The 24,955-nt window shown below is 35.2% G+C and overlaps 1 pseudogene; it reads right to left on the bottom strand.

Annotated features, from left to right (window-relative positions):
* Positions 1-958: 958 nt before the first annotated feature.
* LOC125663873 (uncharacterized) lies at positions 959-24,670 on the bottom strand (annotated as a pseudogene).
* Positions 24,671-24,955: the final 285 nt, after the last annotated feature.

Raw genomic sequence — 24,955 nt, 5'->3', positions numbered from 1 at the left:
GCAAATGAAGGGGATTTGGCGTGATTGGTGTGTTATTCATTAGACTTAAACAACCAATATTAATTTTCAAAAACAATACATTTTTCATGTTAAAAGGGGCATGAAAGGGAGTGTAGGTACAAACGTCAAGTACCTGTGCAAACCAATACTGTCTAACGATAACCCAGCTATACTGAAAGGTGAAATTATCAAACCACCAAAATATACAATTGTATATTAAGATTGTAATGCGTAATCCAAGTAAACAATCAATATCTTACCGTATTCTATCATTAAAAGCAATGGAAAGTTAGAAATGATATTCCTCGATGCAAACCCTTAATCAGAGCGAATTTTGCTCTGGATTTCCAAAGTACTTTATACTGTCACAGGCAAGTAGGAACTAAAATTAAAGAGCTGGAGTTACTAAGATACACGTGCTTCAACAACAGCACGAGTACATGTCTAATTAGGTTCAGTTCACACGTCTTATTCTTATTATTTGATTCATTTATAAAGCGCAAAATTACATATAGTTTTTATGCGCTGTACAATGTTTACTAATAATCAATGATAATATACCAATAAAAGACCCGCAAGAGCTATAAAGAAAATGATAAAACAATAGAAAGAATTGAAATAAAACATGGTAGTAAAATTACAAAGTGGTTGACTTTGACTAGACAGGATATAATTGGCACACAGTTATTCGTATACTGGATCAAAATTCAGTTTGCAAGAGATTGCACGTGGAATCCTTGATATTGCACGGAATTTTACACTCACAGGGCATATTCACGCTTGAATAAGAGTGTTTGAGTTCTTGGGGAATCCTCCATGCGTTTCAAGCTCTCGAGGTTCTAATGTCAGTTTATTCCACAATTGCGCACCTAGTGTTTATTTGGCTCTTGTACCGTATTTGGATTGAGCTTTTCCAAAATATAAAATTAAAAGCTGAATCTGAAATATTTAATAAAAGTGTAATCTGATATAAACCTAAGTATCAACCAACGAGTGATATCCAAAGAGTGTTCAACCGATTCGATGTCGACAGTGGGTAATGTTTGAGGGTCGCTGTAAGACAGTGAGTATAGAGCTAAGCCTTGGTGAGGGTTTCGGGGTTTCGCTCTCGTATATCACATATTTTACACATGTGACGGATGTTTTCAACAAACGAGTGTAGCAACCGGCTTCTGATTCGACGAATCCAACCAGTAAGTCATCATTTCTCCTTTACCCTGAAATGCAACATAATAAAATTAAAATCATTTTGAAAAGTGAAATCGTCACTATTGTGACTAAGGTTTTTAGATATAGGATCTAATATTGGATAACTCTTGTGAAAATAACGGACAATGATCAAATTCATAACCCTTAAAAGCAATGCGAAAGGGAGAATTGGGCATACACGAACCCCTGGACATACCAGAGTAGGGATCAGGTGCCAAGGAGGAGTAAGCATCCGCTGTCAACCTGTCACACCCGTCGTAAACGGTCTAACAACATATCAACAACACTTTAAAAAGCATATCGCATATTCGCAGGATTAACCCACCAGGTTAACCCTATTATCAGAAATATTCAGGTATCTGTCACACCTACATTAAGCTGAAATATAGAAGGTATATCGTAGTCAAACTTTCATAGTTTAGCTGATTCTATCACCTTGATTTCCATTTTTCCCCTCGGTGTGCATTGGAAAGAACCGTACTGACTGATGATTTCAAAAGTTGTAGAACTTATTTGTATTTTTCCACCTGAATGAAAGAGAAAAGATAATTAATTATTAGTAATGATTATGTCTTGTTTTAGTTTTCATCTCAATTTATTTAAATCCGACTTCACCATCATCAAGCGCGGTAGGGCAGTGGTACAGCATTCGCTTCTTAACCGGAAGGTCGTGGGTCCGAGTTCCGCTAGTGTTCAAACTTAAGACGTAAACATTGGCAGTGATTGCTCCTTTGACAAAGTCTTTCGGATATGACCTTACAAACGGAAATTCCGTGTCTCGACAGGGTGAACATTGACAATTAAAAAAAACACATCACTGCAATGGCACGGAACACCACACATAAGTCTAAATTTGTAGTTTATCTACAGCTGGTGTACAGTAGGAGTGACCAATTTTCGAGGAGAGGTACTAGAAACAAATATAAAAGAATTCACTGTCAAATGGATTAAAAAAGAAATCGAACTGCTTTTGATTGTTCCTAGTGAAATAAGTTAGGTACAAGTGTTTAAAAAAGGGCTTAGAAAAGACTATATTGGGTACCGGAAGTATGTCTTTGAAATAAAATTATAAGCATGGATTAATGGATGATCGAGATATAGGGCTCACGGCATGTGTGGCCGGTCAGTAAGGAATGCCTACTTTTCCTAGACCACTGGAAAAATAGGCAGAGATTTTCATTTGCATAAAACTTTTATTTCAGAAAGGATGAGACGAAAGAGCAATTAGAGTTGACCCCCTTTTCCGTGGTTAATAGAAACAGTTCTACTGTAGAAAAGTTAAGATTAGATACATTGAGGCCACAGTCGATGGTTTCTAAATGCTTTTAATAGTTCCCCATGTTTTTTGTCACGAGGATTGTCGAAATATCAATTGATTTTTATATAACAAACAGTGTTCGTCATAGTCCTTCTTCATGAATAATTATACACAAAGTGGGCGGGTCCTAACACAAATGACAACATTCACTTAAGGCATATGAATATATTTCGTGCTTTCCCCGTTTACAAATCACGTGACATTATTGAAATGTGTTAGAATCTTTTGATATTCTTTTCTCTTAAAGAGAAACTATGCATGATTTTCACTAAATACATATATGCTACATATGTGATCGGTATTTGTAATACATGCTATTTATTCGTGGTGATGATATTGGTAATACTGTGTACCTAAACACATCAAAAGCACACATTCGGTCATAGATACCGCCGCTGAAAAAAAAAACCAACGAAATAAGAAATCAGTACAAATCTTATTGTAAAAAACAACGAAATAAAGAATCAGTACAAATCTTATTGTAAAAAACAACGGAATAAGAAATCAGTACAAATCTTATTGTAAAAAACAACGGAATAAGAAATCAGTACAAATCTTATTGTAAATACAACTGAATAAGAAATCAGTACAAATCTTATTGTAAATACAACGGAATAAGAAATCAGTACAAATCTTATTGTAAATACAACGGAATAAGAAATCAATACAAATCTTATTGTAAAAAAACAACGGAATAAGAAATCAGTACAAATCTTATTGTAAATACAACGGAATAAGAAATCAGTACAAATCTTATTGTAATTCAAATACCTTCAACTACTGTGGAATCATTACAATTCGTGGTGGCTCAATTTTCGTGAAATTCGTGGGTACCCCTCACCCACGAATTTACATCCTCAACGAATAAAGACAACTATACATTCCAGAGTTATCTTTCTTACAAATATATAAATCCACGAAATTACGTCCCCACGAACCCGTAAAAATTCAACAATCCACGAAAATTGGCACCCATGAATTCAAATGATTCTACAGTAAATAAGGAAATTATATTAGAACTGTTAACCGTAAACATACGTTTCGGTCAAACCCTATATTATATTGTAATGTACTAAATATATGTCACAATTACTAAAAACTAGACGAGTAAATAAAGAAACAAAGACACCTACTCTCCTTTTCTGGGTTAGGGTTAGGGTTAGGGTTAGGGCTCTTGATCGAATTTGCCTTGAAGCAAAATAGATTATAAATATCTCGGCCCGTATGGTTATTTATGAAAATACATTGATTATCTATTTTTATATTTAAAAAGCACGTGTTGTGAAAGTACATGTATATGTAGTACACGCGTAAGTCTTTATGGTTCGGTTAATTATATTACAGGTAGAGTAATAAACCAAAAGATCTACCTGTAATGTGTAAAATTTTAATAAAGAATGTAAAATCATACTAGTACATTGCCCTTTGTATATAATGTAAAGAAAGAAAATATAGAATTATTTGTTCAGAAAAATAGATTCACTGTTTGTTATCTTCATCTTGCATTCAGAAACGTTAACTTATTTCTGATGATAATATCGACACGTGTATATAATGTAAAGAAAGAAAATATATAATTATCTGTATATAATGTAAACAAAGAAAATATATAATTATTTGTAAATAATGTAAAGAAAGAAAATATATAATTATTGGTTCAGAAAATTAGATTCAGAAACGTCAACTTATTTCTGATGATAATATCTACACGTGTATATAACTTAATACAATTTATCAAAATTTAGTAAATAAATTACATATACATGTATACCGTATGTATCGAACGCACGATTTAAGTTCCTTAAATAGCGGATAATACAACCAAATCACGTGGCATCGTCTTTTGTGTAGAACGAACTAGTTCGGGTAGGTCATTGTGTTGAAACAGGTTTCGACAATGGAGTAGCTTCTAATGAAAATTTTGCTGATCTTTTTACAAAATATCGGCAATATGGGCTACGTTGTTCGCCATACGAAATTGAAAAGTTGATGATAATATGCAACCATAGCCTAAATTATCTAACTGTACCTAATATCGTCCATATATTTCCAAATCTTAATCATCCTCAACTACATGTACCAGTGTATACGAAATGTTATGGAGATCAGACAACAGTGAAAAACTGACGCGTTTTCAGGGGACATTCTGAAACTGTTTTGCCATTGTTGATAATTCCTACCTGATTATCTGTTATCCTCAACAACCTCTGTTTACCATATTTCTATGACATAGGAAAATGAAAATTTGACACTTATATGGCGCCCTATTCAAAATTTTAGCCATACTTCATAATTTCGTGTTAACTATTCAATGCACTATGGCCAACAACCTCCTCTGAAAAAGAAAATCTTTGAAATCAGTAAACGTTACAAATATGACGCATATTTGGGGGTCATTTTCAAAATGACGGCCATTGTCAGAATTTCAAGTTCACTATTTTCTCCTCTACAGTATGTAAAATCTGGAACTATCTTTAATATATTTTCAAAACACCCATGGAATGAAAAAAAAAATGGGATGGGGTTTTATGATACATTAAAGTTTTAAGAAATGTGAAGCAATTTTGTCGGCCCTTTGATAATGACGGCGGAGTTTCAGCGTTTGTAGTTCACCATTCTTAACTACCAACAGGTACCAAATTAGATTGAGATCAGACAATATTGGGAAAAAAATGACGCGTTTCAGAGTCAATTTTTGAAAATTGCAGTAGTTTTGATACTTTTGATTTGACTGTTTACCGTTTGATGCTTATGTTACAGCCATTTTCGGAATTTCGACATCCCCATTGCTCCCTTCCTCAACAATAGCAACATAGCAAATTCTGTTTTTAACCCATGCTTAAAGGAAACACCTCGTGTTTTCAAAGTATACAAAATTATATGCATTTTGTCTTCCTTATGGTTATATAAATTAATTGCAATAGTTCGTTCGCTGAAGTATTGCGATAATTAGCCACAATACGGACTTAAATCTAAGCCCCGATTTCAAAAAGCCTAGTTAATTAGATAGGTAGTCACGTGGTACAGTGACGTCATATACGACCTTCGTCGATCAACTTGTTGTAAAAGTAGTGTTAGATGTTTTTAAAAACTCGGGTTTTAGGAGCCTAATTTATTTACCATGGATAACGTTTATTTTGATGTTGACCAATTTCCCCGAGTCTTATATCTTTTAGCCACCAGTGTATATAAATAGCGACCCGAATGTAGCGACGAAAGTGAGTATGAAATCTGTATTTGCGAGTAAACAATGTTCACATCGGATCGCTGACTAAACACTTTAATAATGCCATTTATTTAAACAACTGTAATTAGCGTTGATGCTTTTCTAAAATAAACAGTGCAATTATTATTAAATTTATTTTTGCATAAGATAGATAGGCCTAAATTATGATACGATTACGCATCATTGACAATTAGGGTGCATTTCGAAAAAAAAAAGATCAAATTTATAGTGAAAATCACAATACGTTTTCATTATTCTCTTCAATAATTTTATTAATCATTATTTTTTTAATCTACAAGTTGTTACTTCGGAAGTGAGAGCGCGGCGTGCTATTGTTACGTATACGTGTTCAGTAAACAAAATGAAAGCATTATAATTCAATTCAAAATTGGAAAATATCGTATTTTATTATTTAGAATTGGATGTTCTATTATCTTTTTATCTTTAAAATTTTTTTTATGACTAGCATTTAGTAGAAACTGCGACCCAAAGTTCTGCCTTGTGCGTAAAATATCGAAGAAAATATGCATATCGCAAAGTTTGAATTTCATCGCTTTCAAACTCGAAAACTACGCAAACTTTCATTTAAAACACATGTATATTTAGCTCTAAAACTTCATAGTTATTTCGGATTTCAAACATTTCGGTTGAGCATCACTGAAGAGACATTATTTGTCGAAATGCGCATCTGGTGCATCAAAATTGGTACCGTATAAGTTTTACATGTAAAGCAGATTTATGCATGAAATGAATTAATTTTGTTGAAGAAATTAAAAAGTTTAGAAACATGCGATGTGTCCTTTAAACATTGATGCATTGGACAGGAGCTCCCCTAAAATGCAAAGTTTCATTACATCCTCAACATTTTAGTCGCTTTTAGTGGACATTTTCAAAATTCAGTGAATTGCTGAAAATTCCTTTAAAAAGCATTTTTAGAGCACTGGAAAAAATTGACTGTACTTCCCTTATACAGATATTTTAGTCGCTTTTAGTGGACATTTTCAAAATAGCAAGTTCATTTTATTCGTCATCACCAGCTATCCATATAAACCAAAGTTTGTTGAGACCGAAAAACATTGAAAAATTGAGACGAATTTTGGTGGCCACCCATTTAGTATTACAACCGTTTTGAAAATGTCCAGTTCACTATTTTATTCGACATCGGAAAATATTTCCAACATCGACTCATTTTCGGCGACTACTTTGAAAATTTTCGGCAATATTTGAAATTTACTACATCATTCGCCATCTTGAAAGCCCTATATATATTGAATGGCATTTACATAAAATAAACACCGTTGAAAATGTGACGCAATTTGGGCGACTATTTTGAAAATAAGCAAACAGTTTGAACATTTCAAGCCCAATTGGTGCACCATTTCATATGCCTTCTACATTTACTACACATTTTTTAGTTCTCTTTTGTTATGAAAGTTTGATAAAACAGATTAATATTGTTTGCTCGTGTTATATTGTTTTTTGTTTGGTTTTTTTTAAAAGTCACCACATAAAAATAAAGAGCGTCAAATTTAAACCTAAACTGGTGCACCATTTCATATGCCATTTACATTTACTACACATTTTTTAGTTCTCTACTTGCGATCACGATTATTCTATGTATATATTTTTTTATGAAAGTTTGATAAAACAGATTAATATTGTTTGCTCGTGTTATATTGTTGTTGTTTTTTTAAAAAATCACCACATAAAAATAAAGAGCGTGAAATTTAAACCTATACATGAAGCTCGGGGACGTAGCAGTGGGTGAACTTTATCATCCCAAAGTCTGATGTAACGACAAATTTAAAGTCGCCTCCGAAAAAAAAAAAACGAATCTCCGCTGTGGTAGTATTCTTATACACTTTCGCAAAATCAGGAAAAATCCGACTGAGGCTTTTAGAAAGTATCTAAACAAGGACAACATGGAAGTACAAGTGATTTTATCCGTACACATCACTGTTAATGAATGTCAAACCTGCGCCTGTTGACTCCATTCTGGAAGCCGTATTAACAGTGTCACCAAACAGACAGTATCGAGGCATCTTCCTCCCTACTACTCCAGCCACACAAGGACCTAAACGATACAAATTAGCGTCACATTAAGTAATAAATATCGTTTTCCAGAAGACAAATTAAGTTATATATGCACTATCACGGCATCATGTATGAAAGGTGAAGATAACGAACAGTGATCAATCTCATAAATCCAATAAGCGATACAAAAAAGAGAATTGGGCAAACACGGATCACTAGATATACCAGAGGTATGGTCATGTGCCTAGGAGAAGTATACAGTCCCTTTCAACCAGTCACATCCGCCGTGAGCCTTATATCCTGATGTGGTCAATGGAGTTATCGTAGTCAAAATCAGTGTGCCAAGAACGCTCTAACAATCGATATGAAACACGCCAAACAGCATTTGACTCAGTGATAGGCTGTATTGGCAAATTACGTTGTTATAACGACCATATAATTTGCGAAATGCTGACTTTAAACGAGATTGTCGAAACCCCTGCACCATTAACTTGTTTTGCAGTAACCTGCCTCGATTTAAAAACTGATCATATGCAGAACAAGCTCTTGCGTATCGAATCAGTTTAGAGCTATAAACATCATGTGCAGGTGATAATGGAAGATTACTACATAGATATGGGAAGTTGACGAGGGAGAAGATGAAATCATCCCGTTTATCATAAAGATGAATTTTTAGTTTGCCGTTAATATCTATTTTGAATAAAATATCTTAGTAGGAAGCAGAAGTGGACGACTCTGCGGTGTCTTTTATTTCTACTTCACAGTGATATATCGATTTGACATATGACTGAAAATTAACATTGTTGATAGAGAAAGCAACGTCGATATATTTAAATGTCACATTGAGGGCCACAGCCATAATCTACAAAGCTGATTTATAAAAAAAAAAAAATCAATATTAGTTTTAAGACGTTTTGCATATTTCAGGAGCTGTTGACTTCTTTATATGGAAGGTCATTCCAAAAGATGTGTTGCAGCCCAGCTGATCTGACGTTGTCCGTATTTCTTTTTGACTCTTGGCAGCACAAGTTGCGACTTTGATTCTGACCATAAGGGTTAGGGTTAAATGATCGCTTTGGCTTGCATTCATTTAAAAGACTTGCGATGTATCACCGTGCAGATACGTGGAAGAAACCGTATATATAGGTCGAACTCTTGGATTAGGGTCGGTAATGGATGGAAAGCTTGTGGAGTTCCGCCCGAATCGGAAATATTTGTTCCCGTTTCTGCGAGCTCGTGACTAGACGAGCAGCAGTAATTTGCAGCTGTCCAATGTTTTCCCAACTCCAAAATATAGACAGTTTACATTATCATGTTTAAATGTTACAAATGCGTTTACCAGGGTTTTCAAGCTTAATTTGTTAAGTAGCGTCTTATCTGCCCTCTGTTAAAAATTTGATAGTGACATGATTTATCGACTGATGACAGTTGTTTTTCTATTGTAAGATGTTGATCGTAAAATACGCCTAAATATTTCACACATGTTCTACTCTTGAAAGTATGGTCCCCTACTTGAGATGTAGCGTAGGGGCGCAATCTAAGTTTTGTTTAGTTGAAATATAATTAGTTCAGTCTTGTCTAGATTGAATTCAATTTAAGAAAGTTATATGTCATCCAAGATGCTATGTCTGCGATACAGGATTCCATGCGGGATACGTAGTTTTCGCAGTTTTCTTATGGTCTGATTGCTCTGCAGACTTGTGTATAGCCGCGTAGCAATGATAGTGCATACCATGGCGATGACATATTGTTCCTATGTGTCTTGCGGAAAGACAGTATAATTTGGGTCTCAAACAGATTCCTGTGGAACACCAAATAGTACTTCACGGGTATTTCACCTCATGGGCTCAATGGTAACACACTGGTGTCTATCTTGTAAATGAAAGGTGGAGATAACGAACAGTGATCAATCTCATAACAATACAAAATAGAAAGTTGGGCAAACACGGACCCCTGGACACAACAGTGGTGGGATAATGTGCCTAGGAAGAGTAAGCATCTCCTGTCGACAGGTCACACCCGCCGAAATATTTCGTTTACCAGATCGCGATAAAGGGTTCAGGGCAGGTGCAAATAAGGTACCACTTTTGACTTTATATTCTTTAGAGAAGTTATGAGATTGTTCACAGTTGGTAATCTTCACTTTCCAGTATGCTGATTTATAAAGAAAATCTTTGTTTTCTTTAGTTTGTCATCCTAAGTCCCATTTGAAAAAATGTTCATTCTTGTAGAGATGACATCAGTTCTTAGTGAAGTGTCGCAAACTTTGTCCTATGCATGACGCCCAGGGTGTAGCCGAAGAACTGTAGCTCTCTGAATAAATATTGTGACGAAACAGAGAGCTACAGATACACCCCTATAAAATCATTCGATTTACGGCGCACAAAAAGCTGCGCGCGGATGAAGCCTGATATCGTTGTATTCCTCTATTGCTATTTCATGAATTTAATATTAAAAAATTTCTAACATATTTTCCTACTGTAATTCTACGTGAGAAGAAAAAATATCTTTTAGATATATCGATGACGTTTTGTCTATTAACAATGATAGCTTTCATTCATATGTCGATTTGATATATCCCTGTGAGCTCGTAATAAAGGACACCACAGAGTCGTCCACTTCTGCTTCATACTTAGATATTTTATTGAAAGTAGACATTAACGGCAAACTAACAACTCAACTGTATGACAAACGGGATGATTTCAGCTTCTCCATCGTCAACTTCCCACATTTATGTAGCAATATTCCATTATCACATGCACATGGTGTTTACATATCTCAACTAATGCGATATGCAAGAGCTTGTTCTGGGTATAGTCAGTTTTTAAATCGAGGTAAGCTACTGACAAACAAGTTGATGGTACAGGGATTTCATCAGTCTCGATTGAAGTCAGCATTTCGCAAATTCTATGGTCGTTATAACGATCTAGTTCGTCAATACAACCTCGCATTGGGTCAAATGCTGTCTGACGTGTTTCATACCGATTGTTAAGCCGTTCTTGGCACACTGATTTTAACTGCGGATAACTCCGTTTACCTGACCAGGATATGGGGCTCACGGCGGGTGTGACCGGTCAACAGGGGATGCTTACTCCTCCTAGGCACCTGATCCCACCTCTAGTGTGTCCAGGGGTCCGTGTTTGCCCAACTATCTATTTTGTATTGCTTGTAGGAGTTATAAGATTGATCACTGTTCGTTATCTTCACCTTGCATAATTGTGTCAAAACATACCCTCAAATATTCTTTAAAGCCCCATACGACCCGAAAACTCACATCTTCAAATGATTTCGTTCGTTGACCTATCCATGTTAGGTGACCAGTCAATTCGAACTCATTTCCATACTTGCACAATAACGTCTAGATGTAAAACTTATACGGTACCAATTTTGATGCACCAGATGCGCATTTCGACAAATAATGTCTCTTCAGTGATGCTCAACCGAAATTTTTGAAATCCGAAATAACTATGAAGTTTTAGAGCTAAATATAGTCAAAAACAGCATGCCAAAAAAGTGGAGCCAAATTCGTCCAAGGATAAGAGCTATGCATGGGGGAGATAATCCTTAATTTTGAAATGAATTTCTAAATTTTATAACAGCAATTAAATATACATCCGTATTTTGTGAACTAATATCCCACAAATATTTAAGCTATAAATGTTTTAAATGATATAACATCACAGTTCTATTAGATGGTAATTATCCAAATAGCTAAACTCATGGCAATGCCGCTTTCATTAGTCTGGTCCGGTCTCCAACCCTGCCACACGGGTGTTAAGGACCATAATGGGCTTTTGTAGCATTTTCATTTATCAAGAGCTTATGTTACCTTTAGATAAATTATATTGTTTAATTTTTTATTAATTATTCAGGGTTAGGGTTAGGGTTAGGCGAATCCATAACTTACAACGAATTTTATGAATATATATAAATAGCAATAGGGTTCGAATTGGCCAGCTACCTAACATGGTTACGTCAACAAACGAAATCAATTGAAGCTGTGAATTTTCGGGTCGTATGAGGCTTCAAAAACTATTTGAAGGTATGTTTGGACACAAGTATAGAAAGAAAATATGTTAAGAATTTTTTTGAATTAAATTTATGAGACGGCAACACAAGAATACAACGATATCAGGCCTCAACCGTGCGCAGCTTTTGTGCGCCATAAATCGAAGGTTTTTAAAAGGGGTGGATCTGTAGCTCTCTGTTCCGTCACAATATTTTTTCAGAAAGCTACATTTCTGTAGCTACCCAGGGTGGTGAGGTTTGATTATCGTATCAATGTCTTGTGACGTGGGACATCTTTTTATAGAGGCAGCTCTGCGAAGTAATACTCATTAGTTTTGAAGTGACATTGGGATCGAGAATCGAAGAGTCGCAACTACCGAGACGTGTAAAAATTATTCAATTAACAAATGAATGATTATTAGTAAAGTCACCATCCTATTCCCTTTTTTAATCATGACTAAGAGTAATATTTTCACGTGGTGGTGAATTATCGTCTCTTTGTAAACTTAATATAATATCTATATTTTTTTTTATATATGTTATACCCTGGAAGATGATGCAACATTATACAAATACCAAGAGACCTTTTGGTCAAATACGCAATGCACTTTGCATGATGGGTCACTGCTGCTACCTAAAATAGACCGTGCCTCTATACGAAAACGGCTAAAGAACACAAGTGCCATTGGTGTTAACTCACCTGAATGTATACCAATACGTATCCTAATAACATCATTCGTGTGTATAGGAGACCGGAAGTGAGCCATGCTGTCTCGAATGTCCAGTGACATATTACAGATATGCAACGCATGAGAGTTGCCATTTGGAACAGGGATTCCACTGGTGACCATGTAGGCATCCCCGATTGTCTCAACCTTGTAGACGTCATACTTGTCAATACAGTCATCAAACAGACTGGAGGAAAATATATTAAGAATATATATACATTAAAGTTAAAAGTAGAAAATATGTAACGGAATACGACATATTAATGTGTCTTTCAGTTATAATTATGATGCATTGCTCCAGTAATGTCATAATAATATCATGCCATCTGCTTTTTCACAATATCCGATGCTATTTCAATATGATATAAAGACAATAACAATATCCTTAACTCCAATCGTTTCATATAGATGTCAGATAGTATAAAATAACTATTTTAAAACATAATTTCTAAATAGCAAATATAGACTGGTAAAACTGAATGAATCGAATGATCACAAATTCCCAAGAGAAGATATACGGAGAAAAAATATCCAATCGTCCATAGAATGAAAAAGGTTTTCGCATTGAGTAGAATATTTGTTAGAATTTGCGTATTAGAGAGGCTTTCGTACATGGATAAATCAAGATGAATTCGTAAAAAAGAAACCAAGTGCACAGGAATCGTCACCATTAACAGCCCGCCGTTTTTTATAGTGATTCTTGTGGAGATTTTTCATGAATTTCACACACTATACTTGGATTAGACAACAGAAAGACACCTATTGATTTTCAGATTTATCAGCTTTGTCTTAACAGAATTATGGCACTTTGAATTTCTTATTATTGATAAGAACTAGCGCTTTTATGGCACGCACTATGTTTTTTTGTTTTTGTTTTTGATTACTTGTGATTTTTGCCTAGAATTTAAAGGTAATTCTCGGAATGCTATAGTAATCACTGTCAGTACTTTCTAGAGAACACGATGACTTCCATTTCCTTAAAAAGATTTCTCTAATCTTTACTTTGGCACCAGATTTTCAGACTCATCACAGGACCCATCCTTGCTTGTAGGATTTCTAGTTCTGGGCCCGGTTTTTTGAAAGCTGGTTAACTTTAACACAGTGTTAACTCGGTGTTAACTTCTGAGTTAAAGTTAACCATGCGATTAACTGTTTTTGAAAATGCGAGTTTGCGTTAACACTGTGTTAACGTTGTGTTAACTTTAATTCACCTCCAGTACCTGTGTTAAGTTTTAACACAGTGGTTTAAAATGGCCGACGACTTCATTTTCTGTCCGCCTCAGACCAAAAATCATGAAAATCAGACATTTTAAGGTGAGTACTGATGCTGAACTATGACGGTGTGTTGATTATGTTGTCATAAATTGATATATTCGTCAAATCTCATGAAATTTACCTAAGGTGAACAGGTAATGGAAAAACTAGTACAGTTGGATGATGTTATTACACTTGTCGGTCTGGGCAGCATTGCATCAATTTATCTGGAATATCAACAATAAAAAACTCTTCTTCCAAAGTTTGTGTTAACAACTATTCTGTATTAGCCTGAATTGAATACTGTTCATATTAGATAACCTTCAAAAACAAAATACATGTATGTACGTTTCATGCATGCAAATCTTCATTCGACTCAGTTTTAAACGATACAAGGGATTTTCAAAAGGTTGAGGCCAGTGCAGCATACTTTCGGCATAAACTTTCAATAGGGGGTCAATAAAACTCGTAGTATATTCACTTATATGAAATCCTGCAACAGGACCCATGCTTAATATGTAATTTTTGCATCCAAGTGTCAAAGTGCATGCAGGCCCTTAGGTCATGATGATAATGTCCATTGAAACACCAACTTTAAAAACACTATCGTCTGCACTGGCCTCAACCTTTTGAAAATCCCTTGTATCGTGTTAAATTGCTTTCGAAAAACAGAATTTAACCATCGTGTTAGCTGATCACTTGGTTAGGAGATAACACTGCATTAAACTTAACCACTGTATTAAAGTTAACCAGATTTCGAAAAACCGGCCCGGGTGAGTAATGAGAGCCAATGAAACAGGATGAGTTAAGGCTATTGAGCGCTGGCTCGTACTTCGAGCTCTAATGACTAGAGTGCGGGAAATATTCCGAGCTAATTCTAAACCTCTAACAAGGAACATTTTTGACGCCAATCCCAGAAGTCCCTTGTCAAAAATGGCTGAGATCTCGCAAAGTCACACCTTGGAATATTATTTTGAACTTACGTGGATTATCATCCTAATCTTGTGGCCTCCTAGCTCGAAAGTTCAGTGCACCATTAGGCGAAATGTTTAACGAAGTGCAATGTTTATGAAAGGCAGGCTAAAATGATGTGAGACGTCATGTTTACGTTTTGACGTACGTCATAATAAGACTGACAGTGGCGGATCTAAATACGTACTTGTTATTTCCATTTGTAAAAGTCATACTACCGGGACAATATTGAATATTCGTAAACAGTAGACATACGTAATATGGCATCGAATACAAATTGAGTATAATCGACTGCAAACCACAAATCTGATTAAAATACTAAATTTTCAATAGGAATATATCATTCTATGTGGGTTTTTTGTTATTGTTTTGAGTTTTATTTATTAATTAATTAACTTTTTTGGCGACTAAAAATAATGAGTGCTTGAATCCCTTTCCTTTTAACATGTTCGGTAATGCAAACCACGATGACCCCCCCCCCCCCCCCCCCCCCCCCCCCCCCCCTTCATGATAACCAACCATGCCACTTGCTATTAACTACTGAAAAATCATTAATAATTCTAGTTTTGTGAATGTATCCTCACAACAGTGGAAAGGGGCTTAAGGATATGCGGGACGATGATCACGTGATGGTTGCGAATTTATCATAAATTTAGAACCGGACGCAGCGTAGTTAAAGCTTCCCGAGAAAAATCACAATGCTGTACAGACATACTATATGACGTCATAATAAAAACACGTCACAACGTTGTATCGCAGGGAAAATGTCATCATATTCTAGCTGTCAAGTGTCATGTGTAAAGCTGTTGATTGAATTCTTTTTAAATGATAATTTTGATTTTATTTCATAGTGATTATCTCCTTTTCATATACATTGTATATATCATATATACAGTATGCGTCACACTAATTTTGATAGTATAGCCTATAAGACACCGAAATCGCTGCTACATGCACATGCATCTGTTAGGCATTTACAAAAAGAAAGTCAATCGTCTATAAACAATGACTCATTGCAAGTGTAAGATGATAATTGTTTGTTGATATTTACTATAGTAGTGTGAAACAAGAGGTACTGTGAGCAATGCTCACTAAGAAGACCCCCGTTACCCCAATCTCCCAAAGGGTGTTATTAATAGGCATAAATTGCCTCTTTCCTGAGTGTAAAAATATAGTATGCTTTTGTAAAAGAAAATGGAAGATATAGTCCTAACACAAATCCATGGTATAAACCTATGATTTTGACTTTGAGAACAAAGGTCAAGGTCATAAAGAGGTCATAAATGTACATGACACATAGTCTCATGGTGATACACCCATGTCTTATGGTATGACTATGTCAAAACCCTATAATAAATTTTGACCTTGAGGTCAAAGTTCAAAGTCATATAGAGGTAATGAAGGTACCTGACACATTATTTCATGGTGATACACTCATGTGTCAAATACGGTATGCTTATGTTAATATGGTATGCCTTTGTCAAAGAACAAAGAAGTTATGGCCCGGACACTAATATGGAGACCGACGGACGGACAGACAGACAGAGTTATTCCTATATACCCCCCATAACTTCGCTCGGGGGGTATAACTAGAAGTGGACACACATTTTTTCGAATCTTGCTTGGGAAACGTACGAACTATTCAGGAGCCCAAGAGGTTAGAGCGTTCGCCCCGCATGCGGAAGGCCCGGAATTCGAATCCCGACCGCGACACACCCAAGTCGTTAAAACAGGTAGTGACAGTTCCATCGCTAAACGCTCGGCATCAGGTGTGAATGTCACGGGTCCTCGGAGATGACCTTAAAAACGGATGACCCGTGTCACAGTAGGTGTGGCACGCTAAATGACCCTCACTGCTCAATAGCCGTAAAAATACCCCCCCCCCCCTTTATGACGACAATCGTAACTTTTGGTCAAATGTTAACGTCCATACTAGGAATATTTAATTTCCATGTAAATATAAGTACACTTTATTTCTGATTATTGTTATGGTCAAATTCCAATGATGTTATTACCGATGCGCAGTTTGGTTTTCAGCCAAAGCGGGGCACAGCGGAGGCCATATTTAGCCTGAGTTCAATTATTGATATGACATTACATAAGAAAAAAAAGTTGTACTACTGTTTTATAGATTTTAAAAAGGCGTTCGATTCAATACGCCAGTTTCGAGATACGAACCCTTCTGTGTAGGAGGTGCATTTAGTGGAATTTTGAATGACTAAGTGGGACAGAGTGGACCTACAGTCAGTGAGTAAGATGATGAAATGTATTAAAAGCGGCTTTTCTTTTAATATGTAAATGTGGGAAATACAATATACTATCGAAAGAAATGTTTTACTAAAGTGGAAACATAAAAACAATGTCATATTTGCAAGTAATGTCTTAGATATGGTACTTATAACCAACGAAATAACGTGATATGATAAGAATTCTATGTATTTAATTACTCCCTAAATACTTATAACTTACTTAGTTTGTGTATCAATCGAATTCGGGTGATCTAACAGTGTATGAGAAACTTACTGAGTACATTCACTTACGCAGTAACGAATATTAGTCCCACTCCCACGTGCAAACAAATTGTTTCGCGTCTCACTATATACGAGAGTTCTCCAAAGGGAAATAACTCGGGTGTATCTCGAAACCGGCGTATTGAAAGAATAAAATTATGGAAAAAACGTAGCACTTTTGGCATAAAGGGGAAAATACTCAGTATTATTCGTGTGATGTATGAAAATATGAAGTCTTGTGTCAGATCAGCAGGAATGTTGTCTGAGGTGTTCAAAAATGATATCGATTTATTACAGGGGGAAGCATTGTCACCCATACTTTTTTCATAATATGATCGAATCTTAACAAAAGGGATGATCCCTGTACAAATACAAGAATTAAATCTGTTTGTCTTGATGTATGCAGACGACATGGTTATTTTTTCCGAAAGTGCTAAGGATTTGCAGAGCATGCTGGATACATTTTTACTTACACTACAAAGTGGGATCTTTCAGTGAATGTAGAAAGAGCAAAAATAGTTATTTTCAGAAATGGGAGTAAAATTAACAGTGATGAAAGGTGGCATCTGAATGGGGAGCCTATAGAAATTGTTGATAAATTTACATACATGCGTGTTTTAATGAATTACAATGGAAAGTTTAGCACCACACAAAAGCAATTGGCCAGTCAGCCCAGAAAAGCAATGTTTTCCTTGAAATCTAAAGTCAGCCAAATGTATTTAAACACAGAAACAATGTTATCCTTAATTGATACATAAATTGCAAGGATATTTGATTACAGTTGTGAAGTTTGGGGTAGCCATAGTATAAAAGATGTTGAAAAAGTGCACTTGGAATATTTGAAGTATGTACTTAGTGTCAGGAAAAATACAAATAATGCTATGGTATATGTAGAAACAGGCAGACTGCCCATTAACATTGTGCGCTGGTTTAGAATTTTTAAATTTTGGTTTAAATTATTACAAAGTGAAAATTGTATTTTGAAAACATGTTACAAAGGTTTACGTGAAGAAGCTGACAAGGATGGAATTCGTGTGATTCATTGGGCTATCCATATAAAAAACTAACTATTTGATATAGGTTTGGGTCATATTTGGTATAATCAAGAATATAGTGACGTATGTTGTAATACTTATCTCCCAATAATTAAGCAAAGAATTTCTGATATTTTTGTGCAGTGTATTGTTGAACAAATCAACTCCTCACCAAGATGTAAAATTTATATGTACATTTATGACTATTTTTCATTGCAATTTTACTTGATGAAGGCCATACCACATGTTTATAAAAACACATTAGTAGAATTAGAATGTCTTCGCATAATCTTGCCATTGAAATAGGACGTCTTAATGCAGCAAGATATAACCGCTATTGTAAACTTTGTAATTTAGATATTGAGGATGAATTTCATTTTATTTTAAAATGTCCTTACTTTATTGAATTGCGCAGGAAATATATCAAGAGGTGTTATTGGAAAAACCCATCTGTTTTTAAACTTATACAATTATTAAGTGTAAATAAATTCTCAGAGTTGTGTAATTTGGTGAAATATATTTACTGTGCCTTTAATCTACATAATTATTTACTTATATAGCATTCTCTGTCTATAAATTCACATCAGTATTGTGTAACATACCATATAATGTCATGTCATGCCATACAATACAATTGTTAACTTGTTTATTATTTTTGTAAACATGTATGCCATAAGACGTATGTCTTCAGCAATAAAGAAAAATATCTCTCAAACTATTTCATATTCCAAATTATTTTTACTAACTTTACGAAAAACTGCTGCGGAAATGGTAACTAATGTAAAAAGGATATGACACACGTCGAAATGTATGGGAGAAGCAGACATGTGAAAAAGAAAAAGGTGCAAAATCAAAACATGTGCGACGCATAGGCTTAAATACCTTGAAAAATAGCATGGAGACGATCAAGTCAAGTGACATTAGCTACCATGGCCGCGGAAATGCTGTTGATCTTGTAAAGGAAGTAGTAGCTCATATTGATGTTAACTAGACCTAACCCGTGGTTTGAAAAAAAAGACGTATTGTATAGAGCTAGACTAGACGTTTTGTTCGAAGCCATGTTTAATATATACATGTATATTTAAAAAATTAGAATTTTAATTTGTTTTCATTAACTCAATTTTTGTTCCATAATCATGAAAATTTTATATATTTCAATAGGGTCAAAACAAATGTAGTTTCTAACAACGTATTCCAAAACAGACATGGGAGAATAAGCCTTTCCCCGTCTTTGACAATGAGCATTTTATTTGTAGTGGAAATAAATTCAGACTGTCTCCTCCCCCATTACTTTTAACAGTAGTTGTACATGAAAAGAATTTAAGCTTGAAAGTTATTAATAACAAATATTTCGTCAAGCCTAACCCCCAAGTGAACCTATCAATGAATAAGTTCAAGGAGACCTACCTCAAAATCAAGATTAGCTTCATCCCTTCACATTTCAACAGAAAGTTAGGTATATGAATAGCTTTGAATTGCAGTGTTTGCAAAAAAAATTCATTGACAGGTTTTTGAGCAGTCCTTTCTTTAGTATCTGGACTACCCCGTTTTTTAGTACTAATTTCCACCCCAAATCCTTAAATTTTCCCAATGTTTTATTATATGGTTATGTTTAAAGGTCATAGGAGACGGTTTTTAACAATACGTTTTCTCTCCATAATTATCAACTTTGTTTCATAGACTCCTCATAAAATTACTTTTTTAAGATTAAAAACAATATTAACTCGAAGAAATTGAAGTGCAAAGGTAGTCGGAATAGAAAATTGTTACCCGATTATCGTTCCTGATTTCCTGAATTTGTGACGTCATAAGAGACCACACTCAGATTTGCGAATCAAAACAAAGGCACATCCATAGACGATTTATTCGCAACTGGAGGAGTTTTTGAATGGGGAACCATAGTTTGTTATACAAGGATATCACTTTGAACTCATAATTAATGCAAATGCCAGCCACATCTACGATTTTTCATCGGAGGACGAACAAGAAGATCGATCAAGATCCTATTTATTTCGAATCGGTTGAAACAATACTGACTGGTTAATGATAAATGTATGATAATTTCAGAGTACATTCTCTGATGACAATAAGAGAAATATAGATAGTTATTCTTGCGCTTTCTAACCCCATGCAGACACAGCGACGCATCATCTTTTTTTTTTCCAAGCAGGGGGGGGGGGGGGGGGTTGAAGGTTGACTGACAAAAAAAGGTGGGCACCCTCTCATCCCCCTTTGGTTTTATGTGCCCAAGTTCCACTCTGACTCGGATTTATTTTATAGTCAGATCAAAATTTCCTTTACACACATCCTGAGAGCCGTTTTTTGAATTTATTTTCATAGGAGTTTTATACAAGTATCGTGTACAGCTATTTAGTTTAACAGATGAATCTAATAAATATAAATGGCTTCAACATTCTTTTACAATAAAATTTGCGACATTAGGGCCTATATGAAGAATAATTTACCATCACATTAGCCGCTATAAGGGCTCTTTCTTGCGTATAATGGTTGGAACTGGAAGCCAGAGGAAGAATGAATTCTTCGTCTGGACCAGTTATTGAAGGAACTGTCGAAAAATCCGAATGTCCTGATTGTTTTTGTAGGCCATGCGTTATGGACGAGTCACACAGACAACTTTAGGTAGCCAACGAATTTCTGGTGTGCAGTCCAGAAAAACTAATTCAAACAGAATAAAACCTTCTAAACAATTTTGGAATATGTTGAGTCACCGTGGGGTGTGGGACGATGATCGGTTCATAAGTTGTACATAGCCAGAAAATCTGCACAGTATGCAGGAACTCCCGTCGGAAACTGTATGTTTGGCTGTCATACATCGTCGGACACAGGATATCCGACGAAGGCAGTCAAATGGATACAAGAAAACGTAGAAAAAAGAATAATCTGCCTAATTTATCAATGGCTCACGTTCTCATTTATACAAAATAAATTTATCGAGCTTTAATTCTTTCATGTTGATTCATTCAACCCACCGGTTGTTCAAAATCCTCGGTCTTTAACGTTATTTTTTGTTTAAAATTTTTACCCTAATAAGGAAACCAATGTGCAAATTAGTGCTTCATTTAAAGAAAAAAAAATCATCCCCCAACTCTTGCATGACCGTAAAAATTGGTTTATTTCACCTGATATAAAAACTTGTAATTTCAATATGCTCCACCATTTGCTGTGAACATTCTTTTTCAAACAGAAAAGAGGGGGTGGGGGGGGGGTCTGATAATGCAACTTTCAACATATAAAGTTAGACCTATTCACCTTCAATTTATTTACTTATGTATTCAGAGAGAAAAATTCTGATCAGAGAAGCTTCATATAGCTATTTGATAGTCAAATTTCATTTCTAAACAAATCAGATCATGTTTATACTAAATTATGAATATATGTACTACAGTGTACATGTAGTCTACCGTCATTACAGTACAGTCAATGTTTTGCAGGATTTTCTCGTCTTCGCCGTGCTTGCCGTTGGTTTGTAGCCTAGTCGAAAATAGAACTGCATCTGGTCGAAGATTTAATTTCATAACCCATTAGTTTTTGCCAAAGTAGAGTGAATACAATAACGAAACTGATCCTCATCAACCCCCGTAATCGCGTAATTAAAATGATTGTCAAACAACTTCGAGTTCTGTGTTCTCGGTGTAGATTTCACACCCAAGTCTTCCTGAACGTTGGATCATTTAGACAAAAGTATATAGAAATACCTGACTTGCTATATTACAGTTGAATGTAAGCACATTGAACATTTTGACGGCTAAAACCCGCAGTTGTTAGTATAAACAAATACACATTTGCGTCAGGCTGGTTTCTTTTGACGTCATCAAGCAAGGGAGATAAGTCATCTTACTATTTAGATACTTCACACCACGGCAACATTTGACGGTCTGTAGCGCCTGTTACCTTACGATTTTTCTTAATGACTTCTTTATATATGTTAAGCAATTAAAGAAGAACACATTTTCGTGCAAAACAATTTTTTTTTTGAAAATCGTCTCCTATGACCTTTAAGCATGTTATTATTATATATTTTATATTTTGTATATATTCTAAAGATTATTGTAAAAGATATAGATAAAAATTCCATCACATTATTTTTTTTAAATTGAAAATGGGAATGATCTTGTAAAATTCACAGTTTTCGAAAAAGGGCGGTAATTCAAAGCTTATTATTTCCCTTGTATACCTAGAAAGTGGCCATGAAATTTATATAAAAATTGTTCTAATTTTCTCTTTTGGAACATACCATTGCTACAAAGGGATTGTCATTTTATTTTTAAAGAATAGATAGGTGCGTAGGTCCGCATGGGGGGGGGGGGGGGGGGGGGGGGGGGTCCGCGCATATACATGCCCAATAGTTGAATTTATCGATTTATTTTTAAATTTTCATTATATTGAAATGCGTTTTATGTTTTATGTTCACAGGCAGTGCTATTTAAACAGTTTTACAAACTTTAAAGTTTGGACATTTTTATCGTACAATTAGTAATTTAAAAAAAATTGAGAGTAAAAAAAGGAAAATAGAGACAGTCGACTGCTGAGATCATACATTTCAGAACAAGTCGTGCATCAAAGGTTAAGCAAGTCACAGTGAATGCAGCATAAATGAAATGTATATATAGCATAAAATATTTCAATCACATGATTTATAATATAAAAACTAGGAGAAAACTAAAACGGGATATCTGTTTCAGCTACCTAATTTCATTAATTTAATAAGTATTTGGCAAATAGATATTGTTTAAATTGAACCTGATCAAAGCATGAACATTAAAACATATGTGCATACATGAAGCTGCGCTCACTCAAACGGTAGCACCGTCAACATATCATCCAACTTACGAATACATTTCGTTCAGCAGGTCAATAACTTGCAGAGGGGAACATCTGCTACACAAGGAAGTGAAACCAACGATGTCACTGAAATAGACAGAAGCTTGGGAAAATTCCTCAGCAGGAGCGCATCCATTCGATTTCAGCTGCATTGCAATTTTCATAGGTAACATGCGACATAGAAGTTTATCGGTGAGACGCTTTTCCATGGCCAGTTCCTTGGTTTTGGAATTGATGTTACTAGCATACTTAGCCAATCGTAATGTCATTTTGTTAACGCATGTAATGTACCAAGCTAACAATATGAAACTCAATAAAGTCACAAACACCTGTATGGATAGATATAATGCGAAACGAAATTTAGCCTCACTTCGGATTTCTGAGAGATTCTCCTTTAACAATGTTGAAGAATTATGATGTACAAGAAAATCGAAGTCCATAATTTGGGTAATGTTTTGAAACCATTCAGTGCTCACCGCAAATCTTTCTCAGTCTGGCTTGTGCATACTGAAGAATAGCTATTTGACCAGACTCTTTGACTAACATCCTGGAGATATTCATCCGGGTTTAAGCCACTCTCTTTATAGGATTTCTTTATACTCGAGTCATAGGCAAATACCACTTCTAGATATGACTTTGCTTTCCCTTCAATGTATTTGTATACTAGGTATTCATTGTCTGTAAATTCACAAGTTGTGAAAAGATAAGCTATTTTAGCCCTCTGAATACCAATAAGGTCCATGTGATGGAGAAGAGCCATAAGCACAACTAGTTTGGAGTAAAGACGGTTTCCTTCAGGGACTTCTAGATCGGATAAGACATCATCCATCAATACGTTATCTATACATGTATAAAAATCTAAGACTTCTGAGACTGTAGCATTCAATTTCCAAAGTTTGTCTCTCACTTCATTTATATTTGAATGTATATCAATTGTTATGCAATCTATATTTTTCACAGAGAATACTTTACTTCCTAAGGGTATATTTTGAAAACTCTTGTCCGTGTCCTGTCGTGCTATCTGGAGTAAATTCCGCGCTTCTGACATGTTTCCATTAATGCTGAGATAAGTGATGGATCGTCCTCTCTCTCGCTGAAGCATCTGAATGAGATTGGTAACCAGTTGAGCGGAGTTAATCCGCGTAATGGTGGAATCAGTGACCATCTTCATCTGTATTGCCTCGCTAAGGTTGAAGGATGAAAAGACAATCATGGCAATGATTGGGACAATGATGACAAGGATCATTCTCCAATGTTCGAGGATACGCCGACAGCTCCCCCCGTCCTGAATATTCTTCTGTACCAGATCTTGGGCACTACTGGTGGAGAACTGGGACCTATCGGACATCACAGATTTGACGTCGATGTCTGGAAGTTCGGGGTTCACTTTTCCTTTCTTCATTTTTGCCATACACTGCTCAAATAAACCGATGTAAAAGAAATTACATAATACATATCATGACAGATTATCATATTAAGATCTATTTACTACAGGTTATTGTATCAGCATAAACGGTTAGAACATATTTAATTTGACATTGACTCTTGAGGAATTTGAAGTGAAATAATTTACTTTCGTTTTTTAAACGCAATTTCTAGTATTGTATTTTACGGGATTAAGTTTGGGTGAAATGATGACTGTGAAGTTAATGTCCCACTTAAACGGGCATACTTCAACGAGATTTATAAATAGGAATTTGACTTCTTAGTTTAAATGTAGCGTCATTATTAAGTCTGAAAAAGGGAACTTTGTGGATATTTCAGAATTAAGAAATCAACGAAATTTATGTTCCAGTTTAAATCATGTCACGATACAATAA

The sequence above is a fragment of the Ostrea edulis genome, chromosome 1, assembly GCF_947568905.1.
Source record: "Ostrea edulis chromosome 1, xbOstEdul1.1, whole genome shotgun sequence".
Classification (NCBI taxonomy): domain Eukaryota; kingdom Metazoa; phylum Mollusca; class Bivalvia; order Ostreida; family Ostreidae; genus Ostrea; species Ostrea edulis.
Note: the sequence above shows the minus strand (reverse complement) of the source record. Positions and strands in the feature narration are given on the sequence as shown.